Source organism: Notolabrus celidotus, chromosome 3, assembly GCF_009762535.1.
Source record: "Notolabrus celidotus isolate fNotCel1 chromosome 3, fNotCel1.pri, whole genome shotgun sequence".
Taxonomy (NCBI): Eukaryota; Metazoa; Chordata; class Actinopteri; order Labriformes; family Labridae; genus Notolabrus; species Notolabrus celidotus.
Genome location: NC_048274.1, coordinates 28,810,341 through 28,820,115, shown reverse-complemented (window position 1 = coordinate 28,820,115; position 9,775 = coordinate 28,810,341).

The following is a 9,775-nucleotide window of genomic DNA, read 5'->3' as shown; positions in this document are numbered from 1 at the left end:
GAAACTAACCACACTCATCTCTTTCAAAGCAGTTTCCAAGTCAAGAGCTGCTCGTATAAATTGTTCCTCAGTTTCCTTTGCAGATGCCACTGATTGAAGGCAAACATGACGCATACAGAGCACTTTAAAGTAGACTTAAGGGTCACTATTTAAGGCAGTGGAAGTGCCATGGGATATCTTGCATGACCTAGCAACAGTAAGCACTGGTGAGAAGCAATCACGTTTAATGTAGATGTTTGTAACTAAAGGAAAAATGTCTTATAGTAAGTCATTCTTTTACAATAACTGTGAGTGTTTTAGCTGTGATATCTTTGTAGTGTCATCCTAAAGTACATCTTTACATTTTTTTTTTTTACAAATATCCCTTAGCTAGAGCGCTAACATGTATTGTTAGCTTTTGTACTGATATAAAACAGGTGTTATTATTGTCACAGAACCAAACCATACAACAGGCGAATGCTGCATTCACGTCAAACGTTAATGAAATCACATGTCAATGTATAGACGAGAATAGACGTGAGTTCTTGTTAGTCAACGCAATTGACACACAAAAAGGTGCAAATCTGTGATACGTTCAGCACTCAACTAGCTCAATTCGCTTAATTGTGCAGGGATAGCCAATCAGGATGCAGATATTCTGGTGACCAGCAGAGTTTCATTCTTCTGGAACATATTGGATGAATTGATTGTATCTCTGTGCAGCTTACCCGGAACTCTGTGACACTACCTGTTGTTATTAGATCAGGAATAAACAGGAGCTCACTTGGAGGAAAGTTAGTAAGGAGGTCGGATTATCTGGTAAGTTGTGAAAACCTTTGTCTGTCACTTGATTCCTGCTATCGGTTGTACTAGCAAGCTAGCGCTGCCCCAATTAGCATAGCTGGCTTCACCATTCAGAGTAGTAACACTCAACCTTGTTTGGTGACAACAGACTAGAGTAATGTTTGAAGGGAACCCCTCCACTCTCGCAAGATTTGCATCTTTGCGTACACGCCAATGGAGCGAGTTATTCGAGCAAATTAAAAACATTATATACAAAACGTTAAGCGAGTGTTTTCGCTTGACGTGAACACAGCATAAAGGGTTTTTAAACCAAATATAGTTTTCAGCATAAATGAAGAAAGGAGACGATCATCTGGTGAGGTACCAGTGGCTCAAGCTCCTTTACTTATATTTAAATGCATGAAACACTTAAGCCAGTGCAACACTGTGTTGTCTCGATTCTCTTTTTGGCTTTTTAAAAAAAGTTTTTGAAGCTTTGGAGAAAAAGAAAATTTATATGATAATGACTATAATGTATGTTGGATAATTTATATGGACAGGAGTTATAATTATAGTAGGTTTAAAATCTTTGTCAAGCTGTTAAAGTGACAATGTAATGCAGTATGAATAATAAATCTATGATTTGAAAGTTTATGACGAGTAAAAGACTTTAAAAAACTGTACAAAGTTATCATGATGACTACAATAACTTGTCATCAGCTGTCTCAGAGATTTTGAGGTAAACAAGAGAAAATAATGTTCATCGTGCAAAGCATTTCTTCCAGAATGAGTCAGCTCAACTAGCTAATATCTTAGACATCATATTAAATCACACTAGTACACTTTGAAGGGCTTTAGAGGCAATTCACTTGTCATAACCATTCCTCACTTACCATTACTCCAGTCCTTGTGATTTATGCCTATCATCAGTTGCTAATATCATAGTACTTAGATATGAAAGTTTTATCAATCTTCTCATTTTATTCTGAACAATTTATTTATTTATTAAACCTTTATTTAACCAGGTCAGTTAATTGAGAACCAATTCTCATTTGCAATAACGACCTGGACAATAGACTGTGTAATAAATGGACGTAGTCTCCGTGACGTCACCCATTTTTTTCTGAAGCAGAGTAATGATGCCTATCATCGGCAGTTGCCATATTGGAAATGTTGACTCAACCTAACTTCGGTTGATCTTACTGTATATGAAGCAAAGAGTTGGATATGAGGCACGCCCATAGCCTCTTTGCTAACAGCTACAGAGTGTCCGTCTGTCAGTCAAGTCAGCCGTGCCCTTGATTAGGCAAAACTTGTAATTTTAATATCTTCAAAAAAAAGCAGTTGTGAAAAAGTTCACCACCATATAGTATGTGCTGATAGAGAAATAAACTCAGACCCAAACCGTTGTATGCGCCAGGCTGTGAACGTGTATTTTTGCTGCACAGATCAGCTCTTTCTGAAGCCAGCCTCACGTAGTCACTTGATGAACTGCAGTTTTTAACACTTCCACGACGGCTTCATATTTAAATACCAGAGCATGCCACTTGCTCTGGACATGAAAAGTAATGACAATACAGCATAAAGCATCTACACACTTCAAACTACAAGTAACATGTACCACATATACACACCAGCATTATCATTTTACTTCAAATTACAACTGAAAGTGGTTTGTTTGATACTGTGTCTGTTTGATAACATTACCTTGAAGTCATATTTACCAAACCTGCCATACCATGGCATCAACAACTAACTTACCCCCTCTTCTTCCTCACTGTCTCTCTTACTCTTTCACTCTCTACCATCTTTGCAACTTTGCCTCCATTCTTGCAATGCTTGTGTCTTGCTCCCTCTGCTCTCCTCTTTCATTCTCTCTGCCCTTCCTCCTCTGGCCTGCCACGCTCTCATTTGTCACATTTACAATGGAAACATCCAAATTTACAGATGCTATCAATTAATCACCTCCGCTCTAATTACAATCCAATTAACCTCTGTTTCCATGCGCCATGCTGCAGGACGGCCAGCACCCTCCCTACTCAATCATGCTGCTCAGAGAGACAGACAGAGCGTCGGTACGGGGGGTGAGAATGAGGTTTAAAGGAAGAAAGAGCAAGTCAGGAGGAGAGAGAAAGTTAGTGCAGATGCAGCGATGGAAAGATTAACTATGTGGACAACTGAGTCCACATCTGAGGGCTCAGGACTGAGTTTTTTTCTACAGTGAAGGCTTGTTCCCTCTTTGACATTTAAGTCAAACTGCAAAAGCATGCAAACACCATGGATGAAACAGTTTAGTAAACCCCTTTCTTGTGACAACATAACAATGATCCTGTGCAACACATACTGATCTATTAAGCTATGGTGTTGCAAATTTCCTGTGGAAGAACTTTTAACTAGCATGCAAACACCCCTGACCTCAACTTCTTTATCTTTGGGGTGCACTGAAATGCTATTAAAGAGTGATACATAAATAAATATGTATGCACATATATTTGAATATATGCAGGGATGGACTAAAAAGGAGAGAAAGGAAGAGAAACCAGCGGAGACTGCAAAGTCATGGTAAAAATGAGAACAAAATGAGAAATAATGGTAGTGGAAGGAGAAAAAATGAAGCTTAGCTCAAGAGCTGATGTCTCAGCGGAGGATCACAGGTGTGACTTGTGCCGTGACAATGGAAGAAGAAAAAAACTAAAGGAAGGAAAAAAGAGACGGAAGGAGAGACATGCAGGGAGAGAGGGAGGAAAGGAGGGAGGGAGGGAGGAAGGGATGAGGAGCTGTTGCTGATGTTGTCAGGAGGATTGAAGAAAGAGGAAGGATGTGTCCATTAGAGATGAGACTATGTAGCGGGAGACCAGACTGTCACCATGAACCACCTGTGTGTGTGTGTGTGTGCGTGTGTGTGTAGGTGTGTGTGTGTGTGTGTGTGTGTGTGTGCGTGCGTGCGTGTGTGTGCGTGCGTGCGTGTGTGTTCGTGCGTGCGTGTGTGTGTGTTAGAGAGAGAGAGAACGAAAAAGAGTGTGTGTGGTTCACATGCACACACACGCGTGTACTTAAAGACGGTTGACACACATTAAGATGCACACACATGTTCAGTACAAGCATTAACATCTTGTACGTGGCCACACATGCAAAAGAACAAGCACACACATAAACACATGCACACAGACACACTAACACACACACACACACACACACACACTCTCTGATCCAGCTCTAACACAGATGGATATACAGCAGCACTATTAGCAGCTCTGGATTTACAGTGGCCCGTCAGCCTTCAGCTTTTAATGCCACGTGGGGCCTGTTTTACAGCTCTGCCCCAGGGCCCCAATCGGCTTTCAATTAGCAGGTGAGCTGCAGCCCTGTTCCCAATCAATAGCCCAGTACAGGCAGGCTGCAGGCACCCTGGGGCCCCCAGCTTGGAGGGAGGAGAGCGGAGGGGGGGGGAGAGGAGAAGGGAGCTGGCAAGAAAGGCTGAGGTGGAATGATGCCATGCTGCCCGGCCGGAGGGCTGTTTGGAGGGGTTGGACCTGTCACTTCCTTTCTCTCTTTCCACACACACACACACACACACACACACACACACACACACACACACACACACACTCACACTCACACTCACACACAAAGCCTTGCAAGAAAGGCATCAAGGCGCAGTTTGTCTGCAAATTCAATCTTCCATTCCTGCTTTCTTAGACAAGACGGAACCAGGCTAATAAAATCGACACACTTAGTGAGGAGTGTTGACACGCTGTTGGCAACATCAGAGGAGGAAGCTTGGAAATAAAAGCGATGTTTCTGTTTGACTGAGGAGGGGAAATTTGAATAAAGGAAACCCAAAACAAGATCAAATCCATATCTTAGATGGTAAAAAATTGCATAAATAAAAGTTTTGAATCCATTTCTTTATCACAATCATTTTCAAAATCAGAACTTTGGTTGTACGATTGCAAGCCATTGATAAATTTACTGGAAATAAATCCTTACAAAGGGATAGTTTCAGTGAATCGACAATAGTTTTACATGTTTCCTGCAAAACTCTTTAAAACAGGGACCATATCTACCAAACGGTGATAAGATTGGGCTTTTCAGGAAAATCTTAGTTAATTCAAGACCGCATTTGAAAGTGAGCTCCATTGAACACAAGTGAATTTTTATTACAACAGCCAGACTCTTTTACTGTGAAAGATGGCTGATGTAAAGTCAGATAATAGGATGAAATAATACAAGCTGAGCATTTTTGGCAGTATATCTTTCATCGAGGAGTCTGGGGAATCAGTCTCCTGCTTCTCTCCAGGAACGTCAATAAAACCAACATGACTCACGTCAAACTCAGCTGATAAACTGCCTGACAAGAGCACCACAATTTCTACACTTTGTGGTCAGGACATTTTAATGCTCCTGCATTTGGGAGTAAAATTATTTATGACTAAACAACTGCATACAAATTGAGCAACCTATTAGATTTTTTGGCAGTGAACACACATGTACACACACATGAACACACAAGTTAGCATCCCTATGTATGCACAGATGTCAAAGCTGCGCTCTCATCAAGGCTCAGCTCCGTCCAATTCCGCAGAGAGGAAGAACCCAGAGAAACAAAATAAAGAGTTTCAATTCTCGGCCACCTCTCCGGGACACCATTGCATGGCGAAACAGCCAAGTCATTTTAATTAGACTCACAGAGCAGCACATGCTTTGGTTCCTACCTCCAACACATGAAAAAAAATCCCATTCCCCCTCAGTGACAGCAGAAAGAGAGAGAGAGAGGGAGAAAGCAAGGGGGGGGGGGGGTCTGCCAAAACTGGCAGCTTGGCACAGAATGGGCATTCAATGAATAACAGAGCGAGGTGCCATTTTTACAACATGCAGGACTGATTGTCAGAGGAGCCATCCGCATCAAACAAATTCCTGCCTCCATTTCTTCTTCTTCATTGGTGTCTCGTCTGTGCTTTGTAAACTTGCAAGAAGCTGGTTACAAGGAAGTTTGCTGCTGGGAGGGGAGGTCAGAGAAGATCGGAGGGCATGAAGGAGGAAGAAGGAAGAGGTGGAAGAGAAGGAAGAGAGGAGCTAGAGAAGTGACATGGGTGCCTTTGAAGGCCACAGCATGGAGAGGGGGGTGGAGGGGGTTGTTGGGAAGGTAGGGGAGAGGTGGGAGAGATAACTGGGTCCCCTCCAATGCTGTAAACCCCTTCTCTCTCACGCTTGGTTTTATCAGAGGGGGGCAATGAGGGCCTTTGAAGGCATCCCAGCAGGTGGTGTGTGATTGTGTGTGTGTGTGTGTGTGTGTGTGTGTGTGCGCGCGCACGCGCGTGTCTGCGTGTGTGTGTGTGTGTATGCACATTACACGTATATGTGCACAGATTAATTTGTGCAGAAGTATGTTTACAAGCGCCTGAGTAAATGAAGCCAAACAAATCAGATCAGAGGTGCATGCACGTGCATGTCTTTTAGCATGTTTTTGTGCGTGTGTTGGAAGAGCACCCCCGTTTTACAGTGAACATCTCACTCTGAGCATTTGAGAGGCAGAGCTCGAGCTGCTGGAAGGCGGAGAGACAGGCAGGCAGCTCTTCCCTCCACACATCTCTGTTCAAAGGCACCATCAAAGTCTGGCAGAAATGTCAGTGCTGCAGGCAGGGGACCGGCCTCTGAATGTCAGTCCTTCTCAGGTCAACACGAAGAGCCAGCCTGCCTCGCGTAGACGGGGGGGGGGGGGGGGGGGGGGGGATTGGAGAGACACGGGGAGTAGATGAAGATATAAAGAGAAAACAGGGGGACAGTGATTAGGAAGAACATGATTAAATGAGGGAGAAAGAAAGAGCAAGATGAAGTTATGGAGGGAGAAGTGTTAAAAAAGATGTTGATGGTGAAGAAAAGATAATTAAATAGCAGACGAAAGAGAAAAAAAATGGCTGGAATTAGTGTCCTCCATTCTGTCAGTGTTTCTGTGGGTAAAGCAGGATGTCAAGTGACTTCAGGCAAGAGATCTGGGTGAGGCTTTGAGTGAGAGACGTGATTAGGAAAGCAACACAAATGAAAAGCAGAGCGGACAATGCCATAAACAGCCACGCTTTTGCGTGCATCTGAGAGGCTGGCAGAGGAACATAAAATAGCACACACACACACTCACACATACCAGTGATTGTCCCAGTGCAGGCCATGAGGAGCCTGTCAGATTACAGGAGGGTAATTGAATGGTAAGGGAGCAGACAACACATCTAGCAGAGCCGGACTCCAGAGGCGGCCGCCACCACACCAGAGCTCAGGGGAAATTCAGTGCCCACTTAATAGTGAATTGGAGATGGGACATTGCATGTGTGCGTGTGTGTGTATGTGTGTGTGAGAGAGGGGGAGAGGGGGAGAGCGTGTGTCTGGGTATATGAGTTTGTGCGTGAGTGCTTGGTAGGTGTGGGACAAAGGAGAGCGCCCATTGCAGCAGCAAAAATTGGTCCCTAAAAATCTGAGGAAGGCTGATTTGAGAAACTACTTGACATGAGCGGGGGGGGAAAACACCCTGGAAATATAGAGAGGCATTGCAAGGCAGGGGGAGAGTGATATTAAAAAAAGATAAAAGATAGGCAGAAGAAAATAAAAGGGGGGAGTGGGAGATGAATACGAAGACAGAAATCAAGAAAGAACCGAATGTTTCTTCGAAGAAGGAAGGATGGAAAGGTTATGCGATGCAGAGGCTGAGAAACAGAGACAAAGATAGATCATTAAGAAATTAAAGGAGAGAAAAACTTCTTTATGATAAGCTCCACAGTCCACCTGCCAGTGAGCATCTCTATCAGAGGACATTGACGAATTAGTCTTGGTGAGAGAAGCAGCACAATGCAAGGAGATGGGGGAAGTGACAAGTGCATGTAGATTTTGCTTGCAGTTGTTGTTAAATGGCAAAGAAAAAATGTCATTCTATTCCCAAATATGTTGGGGGAGAGTGGAGATGATCTGCTCAACGCATACACACACATTATGGCAGGGATCTAAGGAGAGATCCAAGGAGATGGGAAAGTGTGCTGATGGAAGCAACAGACTCCACTTTGTTGAGATGACAGATCAGTGAAGATGGAGAGAAGTTGGTGGAAAAGGAGCAAAAATAAAGTAAAATACTCTAACAATAAGAGAGAGGGAGAAAATTAAAGGAGAGTGGAAGTGGAAAGGGAGGAGAGAGACAGAAAAAGAGAGAAGAAAACAAGCAGGTCTGCCGGGTGTAAAGTTTCCCCTGGATATGATATGTGGATATGGGGATGTCATGAAGCCTGTGAAGTGGAAATAATAAAGAATTAGGATTGTCTCTGAAGACAGGGGAATTAATCCAAAATGAATTACGAAGGGGAGGGAGAGGAGAGGGAAAAAAAATCAACATCAGCTATTTCCTTTTCCTCTGCTTGGAGGCAGATAGGGGGCGGTTTGTGCGAGTACTGTGAATCCCATAAAAATTAAATTAATAACAAAGGGGAAAAATACACACACACACACACAAACAGAAGCGGAAAAATTAGTAATACGGGGGCGGAGAGAGATAGTCGAACAGAGAGCAGGGGTAAGGATGGAGAAAAAAAAAGAGAAAGACAAGAGAGAGATTTTGAGGGAGCTGAGGGTGGGCACTGTTGCTGCCAGATTGCACTGCTCTTTTGTTCCCCCTTCGTCTTTCTGGAAAGTGCTGCCGGTGTTAAAGAGGAGATGCCACAGAGGCCATTGTAATAAATGCCACTTGTAAATTGCGGAGTGGAATTATACAGCGTGCAGATGGATCCATACGCCTGAGCAAAACGTGGCCAAAAAACCGGGAGCGATAATTAAGACTTAGGGGGTGAATGACAGAGCCATTTGTGACGACGGAATATGGCGTCTCCCAGCTCTCTGGGAAACAGAAGGGCTCGGAGAGGCTCGGTGTCACAAAACATTACCCACACAGCTGTTGGCTTTATGAGCAGCAATGGTGTACTCCCTTTTCCTCCCCCCCTCCTCTCTCTCCCTCCCTCATCCCCTTTTACTCTCCTTCAACCCTCTTCTTCTCCACCCACAAACACCCATCACCCCCCGGTCACCACACAGAGGTGCTGTTTTTTTTCCCCCAGTTTGTGCCATTTTAAAAACAACCAACTCCACCATCAGATCTACCATTACTTTCGCCTTCTTCCCCTCATACCAGCATTCTTGCCATTTCAGAGGGAATAGACAAGGACTTGTACTCCATCATTCATATCCAGGGAAGAGGAGGAGGAGGAGGAGGAGGGGGGGGAGGAAGCACTCGGCATGCACACAAATATAGAGTAACACCCTGGCTGAAAATTCAATAAAAAGCACTGACACTGACAGTGGTTGGTGCTGTTTTGAATGGGAGTTTGGGCTTACCAGGGCTCTGGGCTGACTTTAAAGTAGGAAAATCGAATTCTGTTGTTTTTTTCTCTCTCGTTGTTAAAAGAAAACATTTTTGTATGCCGACCCTGCGCTCACAATGTCCGCACAACTCCACGCATGCTGCACTGCTTCTAAGGTTCAGGGATCATGTCTGTACTTGTTCATTTTGCAGCTTATTTCAAGTTATTCTCAGTAAAAAATTGCAGAGTATTCTTTTTTCTGTGGGCACTCCTGGGAATTCACCACACCTGCTGATCAACAAGTGAAACTGTCTTGTACCTGAGTACCTCTGGTTTTACTATCTCTGCACAAACACAACCAAGAGAAACTCCAGCACATTTATCCTACTTGGGGAATAAAGTGATTCTGGTTCTGATGTGTCCCCTAAACTCTGCCCTTTAGTCTCTGTCTCTCTGTTAAGTCCATCTATCTCTCTGCCTGGCTGGCCAGCCTGTCTTCTGGTCCTGTCTACCTCTTTGTCTCTGTCCCGGGGGCCTCGGTGAGCGTGCAGAGTAGCCTTACGAAGTCTTAACTCAAACGAGACCCCTTCGCGCCCCGTTAAACCACTGACCTTCTCTGTCACTCCTGTCGCCCGCTGCTGCAGACGACGGGGGCCTGAGCTGCAAGCTAAGAGACCCCGAGC